Source organism: Pezoporus flaviventris, unplaced genomic scaffold (genome assembly GCF_033815535.1).
Source record: "Pezoporus flaviventris isolate CSIRO_AGI_PZ_B2104156 unplaced genomic scaffold, CSIRO_AGI_Pfla_v1 ptg000191l, whole genome shotgun sequence".
Classification (NCBI taxonomy): domain Eukaryota; kingdom Metazoa; phylum Chordata; class Aves; order Psittaciformes; family Psittacidae; genus Pezoporus; species Pezoporus flaviventris.
In genome coordinates, this window is record NW_026892739.1 from 1005277 (window position 1) to 1030028 (window position 24752).

A 24752-nucleotide genomic window follows, 5' to 3' on the forward strand; every position below is an offset into this window, starting at 1 on the left:
CAGGTTTGGGATCAGCAGAGCTGGCAGGCTCAGCACCATCGGGTTCTTCCCTTCCTTTTTCTCCTTGTTGGTGCATTTTGGCAACTGGTTCTGGGGGGAGTGGGTGAAGGATGGGAATCCCAGCTCCACCAAGAGCGTGGATGGGAATCCCAGCTCCATCGAGAGCACTGGGGCAGTGGGTCTTACCAGCTCCAAAGCCTCCTCCACCCCATGTCCAAGTCAGCTGGGAAAGAGCTGAATTGTTTGCACCCAAACATCCTGGCACAAAGCCACCTCCAGAAGGGAAAGGGGAGGGGGGAGGAAACCAAATCAAAACATGAAAGAACAAAAACTAAATAGTTTTAGCACTATTACATTTTCCAGGACTTGCTGGATTGTGGCTTTCAGTCCTCAATCAATCACACTTCAACTGAACTGATTCATTCCCCAGAATACTTCTTTGGCTGGCTTGGCTGTGCGCTTCCATCCCCAGGGAGCAAAGCCAAGCCCAGGGCTGGCAATGGGGCGCTCATGCAGGGACCAGGCAAGTGGAGACTTCCCACTTTTTGCTCCGGGACAGGGACACATCCCTAAGATGCATTAACAGTGTGTGCTGAGCTGGTGCCTGTGTGCCAGTGGATGCTGCTCCCAGCCCTTCCCTTCATCCTTGCCCTGATTGTCCCTGCTGATGGCCTGGGGTTAAGCGGAGAGCACTTCATTGTGCCTAACAAGGCGCGTTGCCCATCCAGCCACAGAGCAGCTGGCTCGGCCCTGGATTGGTTTTCCCTTTTTATTGCCCAGCAAGAGGAGCACGGGAAAGGTCTTTATGTGATTTTAGAGGAAGACAAAATGCCTTAATAGCGCTGGCGCTGCCTCTCTGCCATCCAGGGAACCCTGCAGCAGCCCGTAATCATCATCGTAAGTAAAAGGGGATGTATGTAGTGTGCAGCTTGGGCTGTTAAAACAAGCCCTAGGGTGGAAGGGTTGTCTTAAAAACAGCCTTTAGAGGATGGTTCTCTCTCTTTCTCTCCTTGTTGCCTCTCTAGTTCTGCTTCCCTGCATGGTGGAGCAGCGGAAGGCTGGCACGGCTCTCCGTTCCCATAGCCTCGATTGGCTTGACAAGCTCATATATATCTCTTTACTTTCTGCTCCTGTGCCTTAGTGGGGGGACTCCCACGTACTTGGGCTCACGCCTGGCCAAGTAAAACTGAATAAAGGGTGAGTTTAGGCCTCTCAGTTGTCCTCCACAACGTTGTCTTCTGTGGCAGCTTTGCCATAAGTCTTTTTGTAGTGCGCAGTGTCCCAAGTGCACTTCTCCGGGTGTCACGGGGCTCTGTGGCTATCCCTGACTTGGGTGAGATGAGAAATCCCCTTTCCAGCCCTGTGGTGTGGGGTGAAAGGTAGAAATCATCAACTTCCCCAAAAGAAAAGAAGAGGTAAATGGGGAAGGAGGCAGATTTTACTAAGAGGGAAGATGCCCCATCCCTGGCAGTGTTCAAGGCCAGGTTGGACAGGGCTTGGAGCAACCTGTGGCAGGGGGTTGGAACTGGATGAGCTTGAACATCCCTTCCAACACAAACCATTCTATGATCCTGTGATTCTTTAATAGCTCGGAGCATGTTAGGGACATGGGAGGTCTCAGGTCCTAGAAAGACTTTTCCGCATGGAGAATGCACAAAATCCTTTTCCTTATCTATAACACAGGCTCGTTTCTCAATGTTTTGTCTCGTTCTCTTCAATGTTTTGAAGCAACTGTAACTGCCTTTATTTCCTACATAATGCTTTCGTTCCCTTGCATTCTCACCCTTCACAGCTTCGCCACGCTGATGTCTGGAACTGCTGCTGAGGTGTGGTGCTCAGAGGAGATGCTCTTGCACATGCAGGGAACCGCTGCCCTGGATCTCCATTGCCCCCTCCAACCTGTTAATGGCTATAGGAGATCTGCTGGGAGAAACTGACAGGGGTTTTCCCACACGTGTGCAGCATTCCCCATTCATCAACCTTCCAGCAGCAGGGATTGAGGTGTCCCTGCCTTTGTGGCACTGGTGTGAAGCTGGTGAGGGCTGTGAAGGTGATGGCAGCTTTGGGAGGGTGCACACATCTCCAGTCGCCATCCTGCTGCCTGGCAAACTCAGCTCCATCCCAGGCTCCCCCTCCTTTTATCCCGTGTGTGTTAAGCTTTCTTTTCTCCCCTATGTCTAACAGGGCATCACCTCGTCCAGAGCTTAATAGAATCACTTGTGTGATCCTCATCGGGATTGGTTTGTGCTGCCATAGCCCCTGTGGGGCTGTAGCATAGAAAAAGGGAGCTCAGCCCTGGTTGTCACCACATAGTAACTCCCATCTGAGTCCTCCTGGTGTGAGGAAACCGTGAGCAAACCCAAGCAGCTTGGCTCTTCTAGGAAGGGCTGACAAGGGTAACTACGGTGTTTCAGTGTGCAGGTAAGAGGCCTCTTGTGTTTGTCCCCCCTTGACATCTGGTCCACAGCACAGACTGTGTGTGGTGACAAACACATCTCTGGGATGTGGCTGCTTCCCAGCCATGCTGTGCAACAGGAGCCCATCAAGCAATTAACATCCTGTGCTATAAAAGCACTTTCCTTCCTCCTGCCACCTCTCCTATTAAGTCTTCGCCTTCCCCCTGCAAGGAACATTTTGACTTTGGAAACACAGCCTCTTCGGGAGAGCGTTGATGAGGGCTGGAGTGGAGCTGAGCCCTTCCCGACCATCCACCCAGGTAGCAGAGTAAATCAGGGGCTTTTCCACCGCACCCAAACAGCTCCCTATAGCCCTGGAAAGGTAAAGAGAGCAGGAACGAGGCTCCTCAAGCAGGATGGGATGGTCCATATTTAGCTGTGTCAATAAATGGAAGGGCAGAAGGATGGAAAGGAAAGGAAAGGAAAAGGGAAGGAAGCATTTAAATGGGATGGGGATTCAGGAGGGGGTCCTGTGGGCATCTCCAGACCTGCAAGAGCTGATGGAATGGGGCAGGCAGTGGTGGTAGAGCAGGGTTTGTTCCTTGCTTTCCTTTTTAGCTTCCCAGGATTTTGAATCCCTGTGCTACCCTCATCCTCTTCTTCCTCCTTCACATGATTTATCTCCTCCTTGCCTGTAGCTTAGGAAGAGCATAACTGTAAGTGCAGTCATACAGTTTATGGGCTGGGTAGATCTGCTGCTGTCAGCTAACTCAGTAGGGCACTTAGGGCATCAATAGCCCTTTTCCCCCTTCTGTGCCCCTTGTGTCTGCATCAGCAGAATGAGTTGGATGTTCTCAGCTGCCATCAGCTTGATCCTCTCTGCTGCCAAATTCAGGTCTTATGTTGTGTCCCAGGGCATGAGGCACATACCTGTGCTTCATAACCCACCATGCCCTGCAGCAGCCCGGCACTTGCCTTACGTCAGACACTTGCAACTGAAAACACCCCACCAGCACCACCCCCCACCCCCCCGGAATAATAATTGCAGTGATTTTAAAACCAGTGAACGCGCTACAGGAGCAAAGTACAGTGTGGAGCAGGGAGAGGTGTGGGAACCATGCTGCTACCCCACATAGCCAAGGGAAAGGCAGCCCTGAAATCCCCTGGCCACAACCAAGTGTGCTACACCTGTGCTTTGGCACCTTCTCCCTTTGGATTTCCCCCTGTTCTTGGCCCAAACCTACCTCCCCAGACAAGGTGCATGAATAAAACACAGCAGCAGCTTCTTAAAAGCTGAAGAGCCTTAAAAGCAACACCTGAGAGGTCAGCACCGGCGACAGCATCTGCAGCAGCCTGGTTGTATTGTCCCCATCACAAATGATTACGGTCCCACGTGTCAAGGGTGATGACCCCCCTTTGGATTCTACCTGGGTTTAGTAACACAAAGAGCACAAAACCCTTTCCAAGTCCTTGCGCAGCCTTGCAGAGCACTGGCTGGTCCCTGTGCTCCTGCCTGTGTAACTCGGTGACACGCGACAGCCACCATCTGGGAAACAGGATGGGGCTGACCCTGGGATCTCCAGCGCTGAATAGAACAAGCTGCTCCTGGTGAGCTCGGAGACCTGGAGCTGGAATGGATGCACACGGCACAGGGGCTTGCACACAAGCTGCGTTTTCCATCTCCTGCAGTATCTGGTGGTTTCCAATGGTAAAACAAGCCAAACAGGACTTCCCAGCCGCGGGGCAGAGCAGAGTGGCTATGTGCACTGATGCGCTCAGAGCATTGCAGTTATCAGTGGAAACCACTTGGTTAAAATCTCCAATTTTCCATTGGAAAACAGCTTTATTTTCTCTTTCCTGGGGTGCAGCTGGGGTTTCTGATGGGCACTAAGGAAATCTCACTGGTGCTGGTGCTCAGAACCCCCTGGGCTGTCATTCTACTCCAGCCATGGGTGCATGGCTTGGGCCCCACATGGTGGATGAGCCGCATTTTCCTACAGCAGCAGGTTAAAGGGGATTTATCACCCTCACTCCCAAATACACGGGATTCCCCACAGGATATTCCCCACATTCCCAAGGAGCCATGGAAATGGTCTGTACCACCAGACCCCCGTGGGTCCCAGCACCCCAGCACAGCTCCCGTGTATTTAAGGCTGCCCTTCAGCAGGATGTGACCCAGAGGTCATGGGCTAGTGTTGGGGTGCAGGGGACAGCACCTGAAAAGGGCCACTGAAAAGGGCACAATCCAGCCACAGCCACCTTATAAAGCGAGCATGGAAAGCCATGGAGTCTCCAAATCATAAATTTAATTGTGTTGAAAAACACAGTAGTGCTAGACTAGGGTTTATTTTAGGATTTGCATGTGGAGATCCCTCTCTCCACTGCTGCAGAGCCAGCGCTGAGTAGAGGTTTTAATGGCAAAGTTCAGCTTCGTGCATCTCAGAGCTGTGTTTTGGGAAGGGATGCTGGGCTGCTTTGGAATGAGGGCTGTGCAGGGCAGTGACTTGGGAAGGGGATGCAGACGGGACATGGCAAGGCAATTGACTCCTCCGCCCCATGGAATCGGCTCCGATGAGCTCATTCCCAGAGCAGCTTTTACTTGGCAGGAGGACTGGGAGGATGACTGCAAATTGCAAACAAACACAAGAGAGCCAAGAATCATTTATTTAGAGAACATTCTGCAGGTTTTCTTGAGGGTCTGGTTTGAGCCTGGCACTTGTGGGTTGTATTTGCACTGGAAATAAGATAAACGTGACACCTGCTCCATTTAATCTTTCTCTCCCTTTTTCCTTCCCCCCTCCCCCCCCCCCCCTTGCCTTCTTTGAAGAACTTACCAAAAGAGGTTGAGAAGGAGCAAGAGATATTAGCTCATGTGCCTGATTAATGATTCTCCGGGGGGAAAGGAAATCATTTAACCACAATATAGAGCGCTTTTGATTGAAAAGAACTTTAAATTCCATGTTGGAGCCAGGAGCGACAATTGGAATAACAAAGTAAAGAGAGCACGTGGCTGCTGGGTTTATCACCACCAGCCACGGGGACTTTGTATCACTGTTAAAGCAATCGAATGAGTAAATACACAAACAGGCTCCCAAATACAAAAGCAAACAGGGAGAGAGATGATGGAGAGCTGCTGATGAAGGGAGGGTTCAAGGAGCGAAAGAAGGAGGAGATTGGCTTTAGTCTTGGCACGTGGCAAGCTTTGACATGAGGATGCTTTGGTCTGTGTTGTGCTTCTTTGAAGCATGCTGCTTCCCCATTAGCGCTGCAGGGTCCATCCCACACATCTCGGAGCTGCTGATCCCACCAACACCCCAGCTCCCAGGGATTCCCTCTTCACCTCCCTTGCCAAGGTGGGAGCTGCAGTTCCAGCTAGGAGCATTTTCCCTGGCAACACGGCTTGGCAGGTTGGGGAAGGAACTTGGCCCTGAGCGAAGAGCGCAGCCAGGACCGAGTCCTACCAGTGCTGCGCTGGGGACACCTCTGATGGATTTATGATGTTCCTCCCATCACTCCTGTAACAAGAGTATTAAAACCACTAATGCAAAACCGTGGATTATTTTTCCCCATCCTTGCACATGCTCTTTTAACACCCAAAGAAACAAACCAGCAATTTGCAGTTTCCTGTAAGTGATCCATCAGGAATGAGTGAAGAAAGTATTGTCACAATTGTATTAATTCTGCTGAGGATATCCTAATGAGCTATTGCCTTGCTCTGTGAATTCTCTGCTTGTTTCTCCCCACGCTCCTCTTCCTCCTGAACCCCCGATGCTGCGGCATCGGGGACTTGGAGTGTAGGTGAACATGGGAACATAAAAGCAGAAAGGGAATGGCGTGTGCAGAATAAGCTGTTTGCTTTCCTCTGATTGTTGCTATTAATAAAACATTACATTAAATCAGTGCTGGAAGAATATAATTGGGACCATCCATCACATGTCTAGAGGAGAAGGGCTCCTGTTCATCAGCCGAATGGAGCGGCTGCTGTTACCTACCCCAGCAGTGAGCATGGGGAAGAGATGGTCTCATGTCCCCGTGTTTTGGACCAATCCTCTCCCCATGATCAGTACCATTTTTGTCCGTTTTATGCCTTTCTTTTGTATTGACAAAGGCAGGAGCTGAGGGCAGAAGGAGGCATTAACTGGGGACCCCATGCCTGGACAGGAGATGGCCGGGATTTGGGATTTGCTATTGGGGTTTTGTGTTTGAGGGTGGTTTCTCTCCATGGCGGGCTCCTCCTCACTTCGCGCAGGGATGAAGGCTTCTCCATCGCTTCTTCCGACGAAGCCAGCGGGAAACACCCCTCGCATTCACAGCAATAAACTCCCTTGCAATAGGGAGCAGAACAGCCATCATTTCATCCACTTTTCAGGGCAGCTGATGCCATTACATGAAGGAGTTGATTCATTCAACACCAACAGGAGGTTTTTTCTCCAGCCCAGTAATTTGTGTTGGGCTAATGCACCTCTTCATAGAATCCCATTATATAAAGCGGCAAATAACGCAGCGTGTGCTCCCAGCTGAGCACAACGACAGGGATGGACTCAGTGCTGCTGGGCTGCTGAGGAGGAAGCTCCCATTACCAACCCCTTAGCCCTGCACTATGGGATCTGGGGAGGAAATCGTGCCAGTGGATGCAGGGCTCCGGGTCTTCCAGCATCAGTCCTTTGTCTGATCTCTATTAAAACCCTGCGCTGGCAGCTTCTGACCTGCAGTGTGCAGACTAAATTTCCAGGTGGTAGCATTGTTTGGTCTGTGAGATTTAATAAACCCTTTCATATTTCCTCCTGGTGAGGGTATTTGTCCCTTTCACTTTCAGCTTTTGATGTTCTTTGATGAATCAAACAGGTCAAACCCCTTTAGTCTGTCACTGCACAGCATCTTCCCCAGGTTCATTCCTGTAACTCTCTCCTCAATCCTCAGTGCATTCCCTTAGACCTCTAACACTGGCTGGACATAATGATGCCCCAGCAAAGCCATTCGTTATGAAAGTTCTCTATTAAAACATCAACAGACCATTCCCCCAGATTCATGTTTTATCTTCCCATTCCTTGTTATGCAAAGAACAGCAAATAAATGATGTCATATACATACATCAGACTTCTAACTAGCGCTAATGATTCTACAATAAAACCAGACTGATAACTGGTGAGACAGAGATTAAGCAAAATAAGACAAATGCATGTGGTACAATATTTTAAAAGCATGTTCCTAATTTCAGAGCACCAAGGCATGATCACAGCTAAAAATAATGCCAATCCATCACACGGAGGGTTTGGGACTCATTTTAGACAATGAAGAGCTAGAAGAAACATCGGCTTTCTTTCTGTATTAATACATAACTAAGCAATCCAAGAGGAGGATATCACATTGATGGCATAAATGGATCATAATAAAAGACCATTTTGACATGTCTATACTATTACTCAGTTGTATTAGAGAAATCAGAAATGGAAGAGGCCTTTTAACGAGAGATGATGCCTCCATCTCTGACGCAGACCCCACGGTGTTCAGCCTGGGGAGTGAATCCAGCTGGGAAAGCACCAGCTTCGGGGGGACATTGTGCTCCAGCTCCCAGACAGGTTATTTGAACCTGAGCCTCAGTTCAGTCCCCAGCTCAGGATTGCCTCTCCTTGTCCACCGCCCCTTGCCCTTGCCCTACTCCTAGGTAAGAGCAGGGGATGCAGCAGAACCATTCCCATCCCGGCTGGGTGTCAGGCACACCAGCATCCCCTACAGCCATTTGCTGGTGCCCCTATCCCAAATCCAGCGTGTTGCCTATGTCTCTCACATGTATAATTGGTTATCTGAGCACTGAAGATTAATTACTGGCACTTAATCTCCCTGGAGAGCACTTAAGCCACCACCATGCATTAGTCTAGCTTGTGCTGCAAGGCAGACACAGGGTGCCATACTCAGCCCCTGCTCCTTGCTTTGGGGGCTGCTAGGTTTGGGGTGTCTGAATGGCACTGCCAGGGTACAGCCCCATCAGTGCCTCTGTGCTGCAATGGCACCAGCCCTGACACCACAAGCGATGGCTCCACTGCACCGTGTAGCACCACATCCCACCCCAGCACCACGCTCCTATGCTGGGCAGTAGGAATTGGCCATGCAGGAAAGGAATGGGCTCTTGTGAGCAGTGGGCATGCTGCTGTGTCTCCAGTTGCATGTTACTGCCCACTTGACAATCAGTTCATATGGTTTCTAGAAACCCTGTGGGAGCAGCACAGATCTGGGGACACCAAGAGCTGCTTTATGTGCCGGGCTGGAAAGTTGTCAGCGATGTTATTTGCTTGTGTTCAGTTTTGCACAGCAGCTGATTCCTTCAAGTGATGGGAACTGGGTTTGGAATGAATTGGTGATTTGAAGGTCTGGGGAATAGGAGCCAAAGGGAAATGAGAAACTGTGGTGTGGGGCTGATCCTGCTGCTTGGAGTTTGCTGATCGCTTTGTGAAATGCATCCAAGCCTAAACTGTATCTTGAGTCTCTTCGAAAGAGAGAAGGACCAATTTGCTTGGAGATGAATGGGACTGGAGGCCTTTTCCCAGACTAAATTTCCAGGTGGTAGCATTGTTTGGTCTGTGAGATTTAATAAACTCTTTCGTATTTCCTCCTGGTACACTGCCGTATCAAAGCACCTCACACACTGGAGCTCTATTTCGAAGCTGGATCTTGGCTGCTTTGGGCATTCGGGTGTTTTGTGGAGGATGCTGATGTAGTTTCATTGCTTTCCTTCCCTGGGAGAGGAGGCTGCTTTACACCAGAGGAAGCGAGGGCTCGTGTTTGTGTGCTTGCCTTTCTGTGTTAGGGGGAAGCAGCACATGCGACTGCAAGCTGCTAAGTGCTCCAGAAGAGATACTTGTTTTTTCTCCCCACATAGCTTGTAGGCTTTAGATGAGCTGCACACTGGGTTCAGGGGTGGATCCTCAGGCAGCAGAGGAGCTCAACACCTTCACCCCAACCATCACCCTTCTCCATTTGCTCAACTTCAGCCCTGCAACCCAGACAGCGAGGATGGGGTGAGAAAAGCAAAGCCTCCAAGTGCTCAAGGAGAGAGTTTTCCTTGCAGTTGCTTTGTCAACCCCTCCACAGTGGCCAAGCAGCCCATAGGAGCTGTCCTACACACATCAGTCCTCATCCATCACCTTCCACTCGGTGCCCTGGTACCCTGCAGGACACTGCCGCTCATGCTCTCATGCCCAGGCACAGCCTGACCAGGGTCCTGCTCTCAGCTCCAAGCCCTCACTTATCGCCAGATCCCTGCTTCAATGAGAGCCATAAACAAGGCATAAAAAGGAGAGAAAGCATTTAATATTTCATTCTAGTTTGTTGCAGAGTCAAGAAGGATCCAGGCGCTCAGGATCCCTCCTCCAGCCCCAGCACTTGCTTACAGAGACAGGAGGGTAAAAAAGGATGGACACTGCTCCCCTTTAGAGGGGTTAACCCTCTAAAGCAGTTCTTCTGCTTTTCCTTCTTGCCTGGCAGGTGGCAAGTGCCAAGCTGCACATGAGCAGGGACATCGGTGCATCCTGGGAAGGGACGGAGATACCCGTGAACTGGTGAGCCCTCAAAAGAGAGATGCTGCCAAGCCCTGAAAGCCCTGAGCTCTGCACCCCACAGAGGTTATTTGGCAGGGGAGGAGAGGAAGAATTATCCTGTTGCTAAAACCCATTTAATCCCCTGGTGTGAGGGCATCTCCACCACATGGTGAGAAGTTTAGGGCTGGCTTTGGTCATTGTGACTCAATGGACTTCTTGGCGACTCAAGGATGGGTCATTCATCGCAGGCTTCTCCTGGGAGGGGTTCCAAGGTTCCAAGAGCATGGCCAAGCGTCCCCAGAGGGGATGTTGCTGGAGAGCTGCCATCGCTCAGCAGTGATGGGCTGAGGGAGCGCAGCTCCAGAGAAACACTAGGAAAAGGGTATTTTGACTTCTGTAAGCCTGGTTTCCTGAGGAAAAGAGCTTTATGCAATTGCACCCCCCGTGCCCGACACAAGCAGCGTGTCTTCCCTTGTCATTTTATACCTTCGCAGGCGAGCTGAACCAAGCTTGACATAATAACAGGAATCTGAAGAGAATTCTGTCCCGACAGGCTTGATGAGAATCCTCAGCCTGGCAGAGGAGTGAGAGACATAAGTAATGACTCTGCTGAGGAAAAGGCCACCTTGAGGGTGTTTTCCTTACTAGACATCAGAGACTCCACAGGCATTTAGGAGCAGTCCCCAAGGGAAAAGCTTTTGCATTAAGCATCAGGGAAGCCCCAGGTAAGGAAACCCCAGCCTGCAGTGGGTACACTGGGGTCTGCTGGGGCCAGCCTGGCAGAGACAGCTCTTCCCCTTGGGGGACATCACACCATTGCTCTCCCTTTGTGGCTTCACCAGCTTAATGGGTTTATTAACACCACAAACAGAGCAATCATCCTGTCCTTTTCCTTATCAGTTAGCTTACCTGTGCCCACCCTGGACATCTAATAGTCCCAGATACTCCCCATCCCCAGCTCCTGTTTTTCTATTCTGCTTTTCTCACACCTTTTGTGCTAAGGTCCTGAGGACCTGAACCTATGTCAACTACCTTCAAGCACCGCACTTATTTTCCATTAACAGAGCCATCAACCTTAACATTACTTAGAACTGATTACATTTCGTACTTTTGTGCCTCCTTGTCTCAGTACACTGGGGTCTGCTGGGGCCAGCCTAGCAGAGACAGCTCTTCCCCTTGTGGGACATCACACCATTGCTCACCCCTTGTGGATTCTCTGGGGTCTGCTACATGGCTGTGCTACTGGGCAGCGTTCTCACCCACCCGGTCACCTCCTGTCCCATGCTTATGACTGGGGCCAGACACAAGGTCTGGACAAGCACAGACCTGAATCCTTCCCTCCATCCACACCCTCCATCAAGGCACCCCTGTATGTGCCGCCCTGCACTGCCCCAGCACAGAGACCATCTACGTGTGCTTGGAGGACCAATGTGCTTGTCCTGACGTCTCCACTCAGCTCTGTCCAAGCACCGTACCTATCTTTAATCTTAAGATATCACTTGTTAGACCCAGAATCCGACTGAAGGTTGCTACTGATGCGTGGATTGACTCCACAACTCGTTAAAGTTGTAAAGTAGGTATGCTTTTTATTCAGCGCTGAGATGCACGGGGATAATTCCTCAAAGTCATGCATGCCTCAGTGTTGTTTCCCTGTACATTTATTCTCTAAAGTTATATATATTCATAAGGTTGCACAATACACCTATACATATTCATGGCCTATCCCCACTTCGTATTATAATGAGCCAGAAGGTCCTCTGCGCCTGCGCAGTGCCCCCTCTGGTCATGGGCAGGGGTCTCAAGATGAAGTAAATGAGTCTTCCTCCTCTGGGTAGGGGTCTTCAAGATGAAGTAAATGAGTCTTCCTCTTCTTGCACTTTTCACCTTTTTAGTCTTTATGTGTGGCCTTAGAGTTTGGTCAGTGTCCCAGCCGTAAATCCTCTACTTCTCCCCTTTATCAGTAGAGTTTGATCAGTGTCCCAGCCGTAAATCCTCTGCTTCTCCCCTTTATCAGTAGATTCAGGCGTCTGCTTATTAACAGGACTGGAGGTCTCTGTTCTGCTTAGCAAGCATTTACAACAGATAGTCCTTTTGTTTAAACAAATTCCTCTAACCCCCTTGTACAACCCCCCTGTACAACCCCCTTGTACAACCCCCCTGTACAACCCCCCTGTACAATGGTCAACCCTCTGTATCACTACTGCAGCTGAGGAAACACGGGTAGGAAACACGGGTGTGAATGCTCAGGAGATTTAATAAAGGCTTGTTTCAAACCTAAGCTTGAATCTTCCTGACATCTTTTGTTCCTTATTAAATTGTCTTAAACAGCAAATGCAAAAGCTCCTGTTTCTGCCGAGTTTATAGCAAAGTAGGTCCGACCCCCCCCCACTATTTGAGGGCTTAGCTGGACCATGTTGGGATTCAACATCATCTCCCAGAAGGAATTTGGCTTTCTTTATCCTTACAACCTACATGAGGTCGCCTTGGGGCACAGCAGGCTGGTGAGTAGCTGAAAGGCATTTGAAAAGCAGTAGCAAATTGTCCCATCTGCTGCCTCCCTCCTGCAATCTCACCTGCATCAGCTGGAGGGAAAGGCTTTCTTTGCCTCCAAGATTACAAATTCCCTTTCTTTCCCTTCATGCCCCTTATTTCAGTAGCTGGGAACAACACTGCTCTGCAGTGGTGCATCCTGTCTCCTTTCCATTTCCTTCCAAGTTATACAGGAAATAACTTGCTGATGCTGCTGGCGGTCCCCAGGCAGCTCCAAAGGCTCCGTTTTGAGGCCAAATTCCCCGTTTAATGGGGCGAAGGACCAAGGGGCTGTTGGGATTTTGCTCCACCAAGTGGTTTTCACCAGAGAAGGGTTGGAGCTGTGCATTTACCATGGATCTGTGGGGCTATTGGGGGGCCAAAAAAGGCTGGAATAGGTAAAACCCCAACAGCCTACTCTGAGTGGCCGCTGAAACTCCAACCACCCCCTCGCACATCACTGTGGGTGAATGAAACCCAGCACTGGTGCTTCCTGCTTCCCCTTCTTTGAGACATGCAACAAAGCCCCAGTGCCAAGAGGTGTGCAAGGAAAAGGGAAGGAAATCCATCAAGTCCCAGTGCTGGGAGAGAGGTGACACAGGGTTACCAATGTACAAGGGGGTTGTACAGGGGGGTTGTACAAGAGGATTAGAGGTTAGTGCTCTCATGGTTTTAAGTGCATTTGCAGAGCACTGGGAAAGAGAAGCCACGGAGATTCGTAAAAGATTGCTTGGAATGGGAGCTGGTCAAAACAAGGGAATTCTGAAGAAAAGCCCATTGGGTTACATTTTGGCACATTGGAAAGAACGGTGAGGGTCTTCTGGGGGGTCGGTAAACAAGAAAACGTTGATAAAATATTGTAACCAATGTCTGGTTTTAGTTAGACTGTTGCCAGCTTAAAAGTGACAATTCTCCACTCCTGTAATTTTGCATGATGTACACCCCTGTTATTTTTAATTTGTAAAATTTGATAGGAAACTTCTCTGGATAAAGTTGAGTGCTTGATGCGTACGTGTGGAATATCAGGTCTTGTGCGCATCTTTTTATCAAGGCTGTGATGTTCCTATCTGTGTATGAATTGTATCTGTAAAAACATTGTGAGTGTAAAAAGCTGCTTTTTTGTAGGAGAGAGATTTAAAAAAACCACATTTTACTCTCATAATGACATCCCTCAAGCTGGGCATGGGGAAGTTTAGTCTGGGTATTAGGAACGATTTCTTCACCAAAAGGTGGTCAGGCATTGGAACAGAAGAATAGAAGATACTCAAATGGCATGGCTTCCTTGAGGACAGTGTCCAGACAGAGCTCTCCCCTTCTGCAAACTGCAGACAAACAGCATCACACCACTGCTACAAGTCCTTGGGACAGACGGAAGTGATTAAATCAACTCCAGGTGGGGAAAGTCACAGAGAAAGGAAAAACCTTCCTGGGGGAGGACTGCAACTGCACAAGCCACAGCTTCCTCTCCCCTGTGAGAGGAGCAGCTTCATTTCTTTCTTTCTTTTTCCTCTCTTAAAGGACACAAAAGCCTGGCCCTGGCTGTTTACTGTCGTCTGATCTCAGAGGTGCCCCCAGAGCATCCCCAGGGGGCTGGAGACTCCCCACGACAAACACCGACTCAATACAAACCCCAGTGTGTCCATCTGACAGTCACCAGAAGGGCTCCAGCTCTCAAACTCAGGTCCTGCACTCAGAAGCCAAAACATGAATCAGCTCTCAAAGTCCATCAACTCAGCTTGGTTATCAGATGGGTCACTGCTCCTCCTTGAGCTTTTGCTCTCAAAGTAAGCTTCTTGACACCTAGTAAGCATGGCACAGCTGGTGGAAACACCAAGCAGTGCATCGTACCCACTCACAGCTTGGTCTCACTGAACTAACCCAGCCCTGGCAGCGGGATCTAAGAGCTCTGTTTCATTTCCCACCTCAGGAAGTGCCCACGAGGAACGGGGAAGCAGGAAGAGCCGTGTGAGTTAAGTGGTTTCCAGCAAGGCACTTCTGTAAAGCAGTTTGAAGATAGTACAATTGTGATCATGAAGTTCGCCTCTGTGACCAAAGCGTTTGGTGGTTGTGCGTAAGAAGCAGCTACTTGGCCACAGACAGAGCAGAATCCAAACAGCCCCGGAGGCACCATGCTTTTAGTATTACTGTAGGGATGACCCAGAGCAGAGTTTCTGTCTCTCCGCTGTCCTTTCCAGCACGTTCTTGCAGTCCTGCACTGAAATTGCCACTGCTCGAAGTGGAAGCAAAGCGGAGGAAAACCAGTGAAAATAATAAAGAGCAATAATAATAATAACACCTCTTGTTGGACCACACAGGTGTGTTGGAACAGGGGAAGCAAGTACCCACAAGCAGAGGGTGCTGGAAAGCAGCACCCTGCGCCCTGGCCCAGGAATCAAACGCGGGAAAGGCAGATGTGAATACAGACTGTTTATTTGAAGTGGAGACATAAAAAGGGGATGGGGGGTGCGGTGGGGGTGGGAATTACATATTGACAGTTAAGAAATAGTAAAATGATAGTGAAATTATGGTAAAAACTTAAGTTTAATTGTTACAACAACAAGGGTAGAACAAAAGTATAACAAGAACCCAGTAAATATAAACAACAATAAAACAACAAAACAGCTACAGTTTAACAAGAGAACAACAGTAGAACAAGAACATTAGAACCCGCCAAGAACAAACATAGAACAATAAAATCTTCAAGGGATCTTCACAGCCGCTGCCGTTTGGCTGCAGATGGCCCAAAAGGCCAGTTGGTGTCGGAGCTGTCCTCCTCCTTGGGGAAGAACAAAAACCAAACAGGACAGGTTTAGTCACATCCACATACATCACCGTTTAGAAGCAAGGAGCTGCTGTAACAGCTCAGCTATAAAACCAAAGTGTTATTCCATTAAAGAACATTTAAATGTTTGTGGGGTTTCTGTAATTTAGACTGCCCCCGACACACACACTCACACAGCTCAGAGAGTAAAGGAGCTGGCAGCAAAGCCCTCCTGGGGATGGTGGGGACCCTGTGGGCAGGGGGGGCAGCTCCCGGGTGAGCCCTGGCTCTGGCAGCCTCTGCTCCTCTCCCACTGAACGGCCCCGGGGGAGACAGCACCGCAGCTCCTGGGAGCTGGTAAACCCCAAAGGGGTGGGGATGGGCCACAGATGGAAAACAATTTGGATCTGGGGAGGATCCCCATCCGCTCTGGACTCCCCAGCTGGCTCCAGAGCACCCAAACATGGGGAGGGACACCAGCAGAGAGGGGAAGAGAAGGGAGCAGAGAGACTGCCAGGGCTGGAGCAAAGGTCTGCACCTTAGGAAAGAAGGCAAAATAAAGCCAGAAGGAAAGGCTGCAGAGACGCAGAGACGTTCATCCAGCCTCGGGGGGGGGGGAAATCTTCCAGTAGGAAGAGTTTGGTTCACTCCGTGCCACCCTGGGCGCTGCCACCCAGCACGGTTTCTTGCTGGCAGCAGAGAAGGGGCCTGGCCCCATCTCTCCGGTCCCATCTCGGGGCTGCTCTGGACCAGAGCCCCGCGGGTGGGGGGCCAGCAGCACTGGCTATTACTTATTATGGCAATGATGGTCCCGTGCCTTTAGCCGCTTGAGAGCTCCCTGGATCTTGGATCTTGCCTGGGTCAGAGAGGCAGGGCTGCACAAACCTGGAAGCACAAAGTTTGGCTCAGGTCTCTGCAGCTGCACTCTGAGCTGGAACCAGGGCTACCACAATCCCTGTCCCAGTGGGAATGGAAGGTTTTACATCCCCAGAGCCCAGCAGCCACCACGCAAGCCGTCTCCTACGGCACAGCCTGGCCCTTCCGCCATCCCACAGACCAAGGGGACGACACGACCCATCAGCACCAGCTCCCTCACTACCAGGGGAAGCGACGCCTTCTCCAAGGCCTGACGGGCGCTGGCCAAAGAAGGATGCAGAAGTCCCTGGAATGCAACACACCACTGTGAGCCGGGGTCAGCAAAGGAGGAAGAGCCTGGCTTTAGGGAGCTGGCAGCACCCGCAGGAGCCGATGCATCCAGTGCATCCAGAGGGGGCAAGGAGAGGCCCTGCATGCCCCAGGGCTAGGGACCGGGACAGCGAGCGAGGGAAGCACCTTCCCTTCGCATGGCAAGGCTCTGCACAGCCCCAGCATCAGCCCTCAGGTCTGCTGAGCCCGGGCAGCTCAGCCAGGTCTGGCAGGAAAGCTGCTGCCTAAATCTAACCCCCGCAGAAGCCCCGTCCGCCCCGACTCACCTCCCAACACGGGTGCGCTCGCACTTCTGGGCTGGCTGGTGTCAGTGAGGCCGCTGGTGCTGGAATCGGCTAGCCCAGAAACCACCGATGCCGTGCTCCCTGACACTGCCCCTGTGCAGCTGGTGCCCAAGGAGCCCTGGGCGATGGCTGTGCCAGGGACGTACCTTCCCCACTGGTGCTGGGGACCTCATCTGCTGGGAGGGAGCACGAAATCAGGACCCACAACTTGCTGTATGGGAATACCCCTTAGCAGAGCCTCCCAGCATGAACAGCTCACAGCTCCGCCCAAGCCTTCACCAGGCTCTAAAAGTTTCAGACCCGAGGACCAGGGAGCACCGGCCTACGAGCTTCCTCAGCTTGTGCTGCACGGACACCCCACTGCCCTGCCAGCCCGCGCCATGGCTGTCTCCTCCTTGCCGTGCCCTTCACATTCCCACTCTGTCCTTACCCGCCTTCTGCCCCAGGAGTCGGCACAACCACTGCTGCGCTGCCTTCCTCTCCTCCTCTATGATCTCCTCTGTGATGGGGTAGCCCGGGTCAGGCGCAGGGGGCTGCCAAGAGAGAGCAGTAGCTTAGTTCCTTCTCAGGGAAGCCGGCAGAGCCACTCTGAAGGAGGTGTGGAGCAGGCTGGCTCCAGAGCCGGGAAGCCGTGGTTCTGCCGCAGCCACCGCAGAGCTCCGGTCCCCATTCGTTTTGGCCCCAGCTTGGTGCTGAGGGCACAGCACCCTTGCCCAGCCAGTACCTGCTCCAGCAGTGGGCAGCAGTCACGCACAGCCACCACGCACCGGGGCAGGGGAGAGCCTCACTTCCCACTCAGCCAAGGACGAGACCTCCTGCCCCAAGGCAGGCAGGTCAGCCTGCCCCCAGCCCTGCACAAATTGCACTGGGCACATTCTGTCCCCAGACGAGGCCAAAGAGGCTGCGAGACAGCGACGTACCAGCACCAGTGGCTCATTATCCCAGGGCACCAGCAGGCAGATGCTCCTCCTGCGCGGTCTTCCGTTTCCTAGCGATGGTGGTGGGCTCAGGGACTGCCGCCGCTTCTCAGCCCTCTCGACAGCTACAGGAGGAGACAAGTCAGGAGCAGCTCCCAGCAGGGGCGATTGGCCTGTACCGAGGGGGTTGTCCCTTCTCACCCCTCTCCGGATGCCCGTCTTGGAGGGCAGAGCCAGGGACACGGCCTTAAGCCGCAGACAAGGCTGCGATACCCTGGGGCAGCAGCTGGCCACAAGAGATCCACGGGGAAGCTGTCACAAGAGCCCGCTGGGGCTCCACGGGCCAGCGGCCCCATCCCACCTCCACAGACGTTCCTTGCTCGCTGCCCACCCGAACCACAAACCACACAAACTGCCAGACGTGGCCACATCTCACACTGTGCCACAGGACCCTAGCCACAATGGGCACACGGGAGAAAACGCCACTGCCTCAGGACCAGCACGTTCCTCCTTTCCAGAGGACACCACAAGCTCGTCCCGCCTGCAGACCTGAGCTACCTCGCGTCCCGCTGCTGTCCCGCACCAGTGGCCCACCCAACCCTGTCACAGAGCTGGGCCCCACCTGCAGTCACCTTCCTCCATCTGCACAGCCCTGGTCGCTGTCACTGGCGCGAGGCTCCATCGTCGCACCTCCTGTTCCCTGTGCAAGCAGGAGAGAGCCAGTTAGGGTCGGCCCCCTGACCTGGGAGCAGGACAAGACTCAACACGCCGAGGACTCCCACAGGCATCCCTGCTGTGTTTCTTTGCTGTCTTTGCCAAACAGCAGAGCTCAGGGCAACAGCCTTGAGTCACTGCAGCAGCCTAAGCATGGCTCCAGGCAGAGGAGCTGCTCCTCTCCCCCCACCAGGGCCCCGGCTCGGGCAGCCTCAAGGCAGCAGCCGGGGATCCCGGGTGGGAGCCGCTGCTCCTCACAGGGCCCAGGTCGGACCCACCCTGTCCTGCTGCTCCACAGCACCGCAGGGGAACAAGGCTGCAGGGATGCTGATCAGCACAACACCAGGGCTGCCCCACAGCTGGGTGACCCAGTAGCCAGGTCTCGGGCCTGGAGAGCAGCACTTGGGTACTGGGATGGCTGGGAAGGAGAACACTTTCTTCCCGGCTGGCACCGACAAGAGGGCGCTCGCCGGATGAGCAGTACATTACCTTCCTGTCCACTTGGCCACCGCACAGCAGACTCCTCTGCAGGACTGTGGGGACAACCCCCCCCACATCCACTTCTCCTGGAACACAGGAAGAGACCAGCTTTGGTCTCAACTGATTTGGCTCTGGGGAGCACAGCCTCCCGTCCTCTTCATCGCTGTAGAGTAAATCCCATCTCCCAGGCACTGGCTACCGAGCCCAGAGCCTCTCTTGCTTCAAAGCTGCTCAGCTCCCCTCCAGAACGTCCAGGGCAAAGCCTGAGCACCCCAAACTGGATCCACTCTGGGAGCAAGCAGCCTCCAGGCTGTTTCTAAGCGAGGCAATGGGGAGGGAGGATGCTGCTGCCCCAGACACGGCAAACCCTTCCCTACTGACTCACCGTGGAGAAAACCTTTCCCTGCACAGCTGCAGAGCTCCATTAGCCACGACTTCGTCCCCCTCTCACATCTGCAAGCCCAGCCCAGGACGTGAGCAGTGTTTTATTACAGCTCAGCAGGTGCTGAGGGGACCCACGTCAAAGTGGCAACACCGGGCTCCCAGGCGTGCTGCTGCCTCTGGCTGAAAAGCTGTCAGCACAGCAAAGAGATTTCGTCTTCCCCTTTTCCCTGGATGTGTCCCCCCTGCAGAGTGGCCAGGGCAGAGTGAGGAGAAGCAAAGAGCTGCGCGCTGGGCTGCAGAGCGGGGCTGGGCGTCGGGCCCATGGCAAGACCCTGGGCATCTGACTGTCCCAGCGTACCGGCGGGGGCTCCAGTGCGGCAGCAGCGGGTACCGGTGGCGCACGGTTGGCAGTGGGGCTCTGCGGGGACACAACGATCAGCGCCTCTGTTAGCGGCGGGAGGATCCGATCCCGTCCTCCCCCCGTGCTCCCTCAAGGCAGTAGTGGCCGGAGTGGGTGCTCTCAGCACAGACGGTGCCGGCGGCCAAGCCACCGTTAGAGTCCATGGGAGCCGGAGCCTGCGGGCCGGCAGGACCGTGTCGCACACCAGGACCCCACTGCAGCCAGCAGCAATCCCTGCACAAGAAGGCAGGGCAGCACCACAGGCAGAGCTATGGGACCAGCACCGCCATAGCTGCGCCACCCATGTCCTTATCCTGCCCGTATCCCTGTGCCGCCTGCATCCCCGTGCCACCTGTGTCCCTGTGCCACGGAGGTGGGAAGCGGGCAATGAGGCTCGGCCTGTAGGGGAAAAGGAGAAGTCGGGGAGGGCGCTGGGGGGGCACGAACCGTGCGGGAGGGCGCCGGGCCGGAGGGCGCCTGGCGGGCGTGCGGGACCGCAGCGCAAACCGGGCACCCCCCGCGCCCAGCGCCGCTCCCAGCAGCGATCCCTGCGCCAGGCAGGTCAGCATCACTGCCAGCGCCAGAGGCAGCGCCACGGACTCGGCAGCGCCATCGCTTCCGACCGCAGCAGCAACGGCCACCGGCCCGGAACGCGCTGCGGGAGCCGCGCCGCCGGACCTCGCCAGTCGCCGCCTTCTACAGCTCGTGGCCCTGTTCCACCGGCACCCCCGGTCCACCCGCCTTCTACTGACAGCCCTGGGCCACCCTCCCCCTGACAGTCACTGACCCTGGGCCACCCCTGTCCTGAGCCCACCCTCGCCTCTGTGCCTGCAGCTTCCACAGCCCTGCTGTGCCCTACCAGGCAGGCACCGTGGCAGGGACCATGACACAGACCGCACAGAACACGATTCCCCTGAGCACCTCCCTGGCAATGACCCCCACGGGCCAGCTCAGGGGCACCCGACTTCCCGGGAGGGAGCAGGGGCACACGGGGAATCCCTATGGAAAACAACAAACCCAAGGCAAATGACCGGGTTTCGGATCTCAGCAGCTGCCAAGCGCCACGCTTGAGATGCAGGGGAAAGCTGTGCTTAGAACTGGATTGGGTTTTCATGTAGCCACAGCAAGCTTTGGTCTTTACAGCTACTGAGGGCTTTGCAGGCTCCTCCCGAGCTCTCAGAGGACAGCCCAGCACTGGCACGCGTTGTAATCTAGGGTGTCCTTGCTAGGGACAAATGTGGTGTATTGAGACGTGCAGCCCTCGTGTTCCTTCAGGTCTTTCTGCTCAGAGCTGGGGACAGAGCAGGCTGCTGCTGCTGTGCTGCCCTTTCAAAGGGGCCTTGCAAGGAACGCTCACACTCTGCCCATGGCAGGCAGGGCTCCATCTCCAGCCCTCTGGTTTCCCCTTTGCCCATGCCCAGTGCTCCCATGCAGTGCGCACAGCTGTAGCACTGGGGCTGGCTCAGGTCCTCAGGGGGCTGCACAAGGGAGTCTTTTGGGGGCAGATGCCAGGGGAGCTGCAGGTGACTGAAACGAAACGGTGATGCAAGGGCAGAAGCTCTTGCACGTGCAGCCTCTGGCTGCCCCATCCTGCTTGAGCCTTGCCCCCACCTTCCCTGCCTGCCCTCTCCCAGCAGTACAAAGGATGCTGCTGCCATCCTTGGGCTTGGGGAGCACCATAGGTGCTTCCTTCAGCCCATCCACCTCTGCTTGAGAGCGTAAAGACTCCTCTGGTTGCCATTGCCAAGGCTCCCTGCTTCCTGCCCCTGGGCTGGGCTGAGGTCTCTCCACTGGAAACACCAACGCAAGAGAAAGCACAACGTGGTAATTAAGCGTCCTTCCCAGCACACTTGTGCAGTCTTGCCCTGAAACAGCCTCTGCTCAAAGCAGAAGCAAAGTGGAGGAAAACCGGTGAAATAATGACAAATTGTAATAATAATACAAACAGTAATAACTGTTGTTCGACCACACAGCTGTGTTGGAACGGGGAAGCAAGTACCCCCAAGCAGAGGGTGCTGGAAAGCAGCACACTGCTCCCTGGCCCAGGAACCAAACCCGGGGAAGGCAGATGTGAACACAGACTGTTTATTTGACGTAGGGACAGAAAAAGGGGGAAGGTGAGCAAGGACCTTCGCAGTAAAACAATACTAAAATGGTAGTAAAAAACCCAACGTGCCAACTGCGGTAGAAGAAGAGAGTAACAACAACAGATCAACAACAGTCTAACAAGAACAGACCACCACTCCCGACACCAGACCGTACCGAGTGCAGAGACGCACAGCCATTCATCCAGCCTTGGCTGTGGAACCGTTCCAGCAGGAAGAATTGGATCCCCCCCGTTCCATCTCGGGCGCTGCTCCCAGCACGGTTTCTTGCCGGCAGCAGGGACGGGGCCTGGCCCCATCATTCCGGGCCCGCCTCCCCGCGCCTCGGGCCTTGCCTCGGCTCCGCAACCGCTCCCACACGGCGCTGCCCCCTCCACAGCCACGTCTTCACACCGGATCCCCCACGGGCCTCCCACCACAGACCGGAGCCGGAGCCGTCCCTGACAGCGCCGGCCCAGGACTTGGCTGCCACTCGGCAGCGGCGACCTCGCAGCGCTTCCCGCCGCGCCGTGCTCGCACCATGGCCCCAGCAGGGAGGCGGAGCTAAAATGGACGCGGCCGCGGCTGCCCCGCGCTGGTTGTCCATTGGCCGGGGCCGTCCAGCGCTGTTTCTCCATTGGCCGGGGCCGCCCAGCGCTGTTTCGCCATTGGCTGAATCCGCCCGGCCGTGACTCCTCTGTGGCCGCCCCTACGCTTTCCCCGCCTCGCCGTCGCTCCGCAAGCTCACTCCGCAGGGAAGGGGTGCGCGGCGGCCGCTGGGCCGAGCGAGGCGAGAGCTCTCCGGCGGTGCGGGCCGCGGGAGCGGGTGTTGCGCTGTGGCCGGAGCGGAGCGGGGCCGGGCCGGGCAGGGCCGGGCCGGGCCGTGTCCGTGCGGGAATGGCGGAGCCGGGGTTGGCCGTGTAGGAGCTCGAGGGTGTGTGTAAGGTAAGTGCAGCGGGGAGGATGTTGTGGTGGGTGCTGGCCGGGTGTGGGGTAAGAGCCGTGAGGTGGTTTCGGGGCAAGGGGACGAGAGGTTTGTGTGAGGATGTGCCGTGGTTCCGTGGGTCGGGCGAGCTCCGAGCAGGAGTCAGTGGTGCGTGCGGAGGGGCAGGGGTAGGGCAGGCCCAGGGCTGAGGGGCGGCGGGGCAGCTCCATGGGCGGTGAGGCCCGGGGGAGGTGGGGGTGTTCCATGGGGAATTGCAGGGGTTGCCCGGGGAGGGGGGGGGGGGCGGAGCGGAGCGGCGTTCCCGGGGTGCTGCAGGTTCCCGGAGCCCCCCTGGAGGGGTTCGGTGGGGCTGCCGCAGAGCCGCAGCGCTCCCAGCTCTGGTCTTTGGGAGCTTCGGTGTTGCTGATGAAGGGCTTCCCGTCAAGGTTGTGACCTGAGTCGAGGTCTTGCTCTGGCCTGGAACCTGGCTCAAAGCTCCTGTAAGCAGAGTGGCGCCTCACGTGTACGAGCAAGGGTTGTGCTCAGCAGCGGGCGCTTGGAGGTGATTTTCCCCTTGCCGTGGAGCTTTGTAGCTCGAGAGATCTGCACGTGTTGGATCTGTGCCAAAGTAAGGCCGGTCCGATGCCCTGGGTGTTTCACAGGGACTGCTTCCTTTCAGACACTTGCACAGCTCGAGTGTTACCTGCCTTTGCCTGGAACAGAACCGGTGCTCTCTAAAGAAAACCCAGAGATTCCACAGGGCAGTGGAAACAGAGGTTGAGCTCAGTTGGTGCTCCTCTGAGGAGGTGAAGGCTTCTTGTAGCGTCGTGTTTGTAGGCAAAGGCTGTTTTTTGCAGAGCCTGGCGTCAGGCTGCTGGCCTGAGCCTGCAGGTGCGGGATGGCTGGGTTTGTGGTGTTCATTCTCAGTTTGTGCTGTTGGAATCTGCTCTCGCTAAATCTGTGATCTGTTTTAGACTTGGATGTCTCAATGGATGCGTGGAGCTTCTTCTCTACTTGCCTGGTGTCCTTATGGCTGCACAGGCTTTACGTCTGTTCTGCAGTTGCCTTTGGGGTCAGCATTTGGATCGTCATTCAGTTCTCCACCTCCAAACCCCAAGAGAAGGTAACAGAGCATGTAGGTGCTTTGAGAAGAGCCCCAGAATCTGTGCCCCGCTCCACAGCCCAGCGAGCAGTTGCTGGGGAAAGGAAGCCCCTGGTGCAGTGAAATGTGCTACTCCCCTGTGGGCCCACCGGAGTTGTTGCATGTGCCAGCTGTAGTTCAGTGTGTCTGATGGTTGTAATCCTCAGTCCTGGTCGTCTTATGTTTGTGGGTAGCTGAACGCGCTCTTTGCTCCGCTGTTACAGCAGAACTCATCTGAATGCTTTCCATTTGTTACTGAGGGAGTGTGTCAGCCTCGCTTGCTCTGTCACTTCAGGCAAATCACTCTGCTTCTGCAAGGTTTTCTCATTTTTCCTGTGATGTTAATGATAAGGTTGGGCTGGTCTGGGGACCAGGGTGGGATTAGGCCACTCGGGAATTAAAATCCTTGCCGTTCAGGTGAGTGAAGCTCTGCTTTAGGAGTTGGGACGTTCTTGGTTTCAGCCTGAGTCTGTTATCTCAGCAGTGTGCGAGATGAGCGTGTTGTAGCATGGCCTAGTTTGGAGAAAGCTACTTGTGTGTCTCTGTAGGGTGAGAGACACTCAACTGCTTTGTTCCATTTGCATGGTGCTGAGAGTCTGATCACAGGACTGGAATTTTCAATGCTTTTGGGGAAAAGGGGGTTACCATCGCTTTGAAAAGGGATGGAACGCGAGACAGTGCTTGTTCCACAGGGTGAAAAACCCACTGGGAATCCCGCTTCTTCTGAAGGAATAGAAGACAAGGTAGTCAATGGATGTGCCACCCTGCAGAGAAAGGAGGTCTACGTTGCTGGGGTAAAGATTTTCTATGGGTCTCAGACTGGCACAGCAAAGGTATGAGTTACTTTTTTTCCATGTGCATGATCTTGAGTTGAAATGTTGAGATTCGAGTATGTTGCTTGCCTTAGAAACACTACAGTGTGTAAAGATCAGAGTTCCTTAGGTCATGAGAAGTTGTTACCCAACAGGAAAGATAAGTGAAAAGCATATAAAAATA

At 54.0% G+C, this 24752-nt stretch overlaps 1 protein-coding gene and 1 long non-coding RNA gene across 2 annotated transcripts in view; one reads left to right on the plus strand and one right to left on the minus strand.

The window, feature by feature from the left end:
• Positions 1-24752, plus strand: part of LOC133262180 (S-adenosyl-L-methionine-dependent tRNA 4-demethylwyosine synthase TYW1-like) — a 347477-nt gene that overhangs the window by 261665 nt on the left and 61060 nt on the right. The window lies entirely within an intron of this gene.
• Positions 16851-17733, minus strand: LOC133262151 (uncharacterized). The gene is made up of 3 exons (XR_009741223.1): positions 17632-17733; positions 17142-17244; positions 16851-16884 (listed from the first exon to the last, which is right to left on the minus strand). It is a non-coding gene; the product is annotated as an uncharacterized LOC133262151 (long non-coding RNA).